Source organism: Lepidochelys olivacea (genome assembly GCF_965140295.1).
Source record: "Lepidochelys olivacea isolate rLepOli2 genome assembly, chromosome: 1".
In the NCBI taxonomy this organism is placed as follows: domain Eukaryota; kingdom Metazoa; phylum Chordata; order Testudines; family Cheloniidae; genus Lepidochelys; species Lepidochelys olivacea.
In genome coordinates this window covers 145,052,359-145,056,765 of record NC_140411.1, presented here as the reverse complement: position 1 = coordinate 145,056,765, position 4,407 = coordinate 145,052,359, and positions in this window count along the sequence as shown.

The following is a 4,407-nucleotide window of genomic DNA, read 5'->3' as shown; positions in this document are numbered from 1 at the left end:
GTGAGGGAGAATAAAAACTGATCAGTAATATAAAAAAATGCCGACTAACTTTCAAGTAAAATCCAGTATTAGCAGGAATAATGTCAAGAAATTTAGACCTAAAACCTGCAGCGCTGACCAAAAGAAAAAAGACATGTATTTGAAGCACAGGGCTAACCAGTGATTGTAGTATCTGAAAAATACCAATACTCTGAATGTATCCTTGTGTGGATAAATTAGGCAGTACTATATTACATTTTGAACATTAGTAACTAATATAATAATCATTTTCAATATATTTTTAGTTGAAGGTGTTTAGACATGTTAATTTTGATTTTATAGAAGAGAGTCTTTTAGCCATCTAGGTATCTACAAGTTTTTGTTTGAATTTTTGACAAAACACAAAGAAGGTACCAATGTGAGATTTCTAAAGATGCTTCAGCACTCAACTCAAGCTTTAAGAATCTGAAGTGCCTTCCAAAATCTGAGAGGGAGGAGGTGAGGAGCATGCTTTCAGAAATCTTAAAAGAGCAACACTCTGATGTGGAAACTACAGAACCCGAACCACCAGAAAAGAAAATCAACCTTCTGCTGGTGGCATCTGAATCAGATATTGAAAATGCGTCAGTCCGAACTGCTTTGGATTGTTATCAAGCAGAACCCGTCATCAGCATGGACACATGTGCCCTAGAATGATGGTTGAAGTATGAAGGGACATATGAATCTTTAGCGCATCTGGCATGTAAATACCTTCTGATGCTGGCTACATCAGTGCCATGAGAAAGCCTGTTCTCACTTTCAGGTGACATTGTAAACAAGAAGTGGTCAGCACTATCTCCTGCAAATGTAAACAAACTTGTTTGTCTGAGCTACTGGCTGAACAGGAAGTAGGACTGACTGGACTTGCAGGCCCTAAAATTTTACATAGTTTAATTTTTTTAATGCACTTTTTTTGTACATAATTCTGCATTTGTAAATTCAACTTTCAGGATAAAGAGATTGCACTACAGTACTTGTATTAGGTGAATTGAAAAATACTATTTATTTTTATTACAGTTCAAATACTTGTAATCAAAAATGTACAGTGAGCACTTTACACTTTGTATTGTTTTGTAATTGAAATCATGTAATCTGAAAATGTAGAAAACATCCAAAAATATTTAAATAAATGGTATTCTATTGTTTAATTGTGTGATTAATCTGTTTAATCTTTTTAATCGCTTGACTGCCCTACTAGAGACCTTTAAAAATCTGGCCCAGAGTTCTTTCCAACTGTACAACAGAGCTGAATGTGTTCACAGCAATATGGTGGACTTACACAGTGCTGGTGGCATATTCCACTTTTTGGTGTTTCTCTTCCCCATACTAACAACCAAGTTTCAGTATTTAGGGTTGCAGAAATAACTCGAGGGTGAAAAATGCTGTGTCAGTCACCGTTTCAGGCTGTGTCAAAGACTGTTACTGTTGTGTAGAACCACATGTTGGGCAAGAGTATGGAGAATCAAGGAACATTTTACACTAATCTTGTGTTCTTCATTTGATTCTCTCAAAATACAGTACAAAAATTAATAAATTTAGTTTCAACAACCAGTGAGGCAGAAGAATATTTTACAAAATTAGAAACAAAGTAAAAAATATTCTATTATTTGGGCCAAGGCTACAAGCATATATGTGGGAGACTAGGAATAGAGCCCAAATTGCATCCTCACAGTCCAGTTTAACTAGAAAGACAATGATTGAAAAAAGTAAATACAAAGGTATCAAAACCAAGAAAGCAAATAAAGCAGGATTGGCTTACCTAGCTAATACAGTAGATGCTGCCTCTTACAAGCAACATTTCCCCTGGGACCCCTTTCCCTACCATGAATTGTCCACTTGGTAACAGCAACATAGCCGCTGCATAGCAACATTTGTGCTGTTATGACATCACATCCAGGAGTGGAGACTGGGGGCCCGGGGGGGGGCATGTCAGGGCATTGCACCCCAAACTGCATCTTTTCACTCCCCAGCCGATCCAGGCCCTTCAGCACACCTCTACGGCACACAGCCCTGTCCACTTGCCCTGCCTGACAGAGCCTGAGTGGACAGCATGCGTAGGAGGGCATTTGTGAGCAGGGTATGGAAAAGAGATTTTTTTTGGGGGGGAGGGGGAAGCTGGGGTTGGGGGAGCAGCAGAGGTGCAGCTGGAAGGTTTGTTCCTCCCTTCCTCAGCACCTGGCTTGCAGCCAGGGGGAGGGGGGATTGCTATTTCGTAGTGGTATTGGCAACCCCCACCCCCATGCACTGAGCTGTGTCCTCCATCTCTGTTGCTGGCAGCAGGGTGAGGGTGTGCTGTTTTGCAGTGGGGGGGGGGGGAGAGGCATCAGGAAACACCCCCCTCCCTTTCAGTCTCCACTCCAGAGTACTAACCTGTTCCCTTCCGCTCCCACTCCAGTCTCCGCTCTCTGTGCTAGGAGTCACCCCCTCCATTGCAGATTTCACATGATGCCCTCCCCAGGCATCCATCTCTTCAAAGAATCATAGAATATCAGGGTAGGAAGGGACCTCAAGAGGTCATTTAGAACAACCCCCTGCTCAAAGCAAGACCAACCCGAACTAAATCATCTCTTACCAAGGTGGAGCATGAAACTGCCAGCTGGAGCATCCTCACCCTTTCCCCTGCAGCTGAGCTCACTTGCCAACTGGGGGCTCCTCAGCTAAACCCAGAGCTTCCCTGACCCGTTCCCCGCAAATTTGGGGTTCCCCCACTCCACAACTCCTTCCCCCACAACATGGCTGCCCCACCCCTTCCAAAACACCCTTAACTCTTCATACACCTTCGGTTAGACGACACTCCCCGTAACAGCAACAGTCACATAGGAGCAATATAGAAAAAGGGCATGGATATGTTGCTACTAATGAGCATTTCGTGTATTATATAATACAAAATGTACCTCTAGTGTTATGCACTTTATCGCAAATGAAATCAAAATGAAGAAAAGCAATATTACCTAAATGAATGAAGTGTCAGAAGAATTATTTGGTGTCTCAAAGAATCAGATTAACCAACTTTAAACTTAAATACACAATGTGTTTTCTCCTGAATTTGTCAAACTTCAAGTGGCTAATTGAGAAAGTGATTTTATACTTTGCATTCAACTGCCATTTGCAAATGTCATCTGCACCAAGCTGGTATTTTTTAAACAAACGAACAAACATCCACTTCTACTAGCCTTCATAGACATTTCTAATAATTTCAGATCATATCAAATATTTACCCAATAGAACAGGCTAGTTTAATAGCTGAATAAATTACAACAGTGGTTTTCAACCTGTGGTCCACAGACCCCCTTGGGGTCCACAGACTATGTCAAAGGGGTGACTATGTAGGGGGGCAGAGGGTGAGAAAACCTGGATTTGTGCTGGAAATGGCCCACCTGATGATCACTTTAGATAAGCTATTACCAGCAGGACAGTGGGGTGGGAGGAGGTATTGTTTCATATTCTCTGTATATATATATAAAGTCTGCTGCAGTTTCCACGGTATGCATCCGATGAAGTGAGCTGTAGCTCACGAAAGCTCATGCTCAAATAAATTGGTTAGTCTCTAAGGTGCCCCAAGTACTCCTTTTCTTTTTGCGGATACAGACTAACACAGCTGTTACTCTGAAACCTATGAAAACAAAGTTTCAGACCCCAGAAGAGACATTCCGGTTTTCTGATCAATCAAAAGTATGTGAATACCCGCACCTTCAGGTCAGAACCCCAAAGTGTCGTCATTACCTTAGAAGCCCAAAGTTTAGTGCCCTTTCTGACGCTGCGTCAAATGTCTTGCCGAGCATGTGCAACATTCATAGTTGAATTCTGCTCAGTCAGTTTTCAGTCTAAGACTTCTATGACAGGGATCCGCAGACCACAGGCTGAATTTCCAAAGAGGCCTGCGCCTCCATTTGAAATGTTTTTTAGAGGTCCGCATATGAAAAAACAGTTGAAAACCACTGAGTTAGGAGGTAAGCGCCTCCTGTAGAAGGATTTGTCCCTCTATAGAGAACTTTATCATGTCAAACAGTAGCTGTTTTACATGGGTTGTCTGACCACTGGAAACATTTTGAAATAAGATTTAAAACAGTATTTCCACTTCCTAGGAGTTTCTTGTGTTTTCCCCTTTGTATGTTTCAATAGCAATTCCTCTTGAATGTGTGTCTTCCAGGACTAATAAGTCATCACTGTTAGCAGCCTAATTGCAAAATATAAAAGTCACCATTCACAAAGCAAGAATTGGAAACATGAAGAAATATCTGCTGTAAAGAGCTCAGAGACTTAAAACTAGGTGCGGCGCAAAAACAGGGAATTGGTCTTCAAGGAGAGTTTATTTTCTTTTTAAATTCTTGTACTGCTTGAACAATCTTTGCAGCCTTTCACTACCAAGGATAAGAATTAATGAAAAAA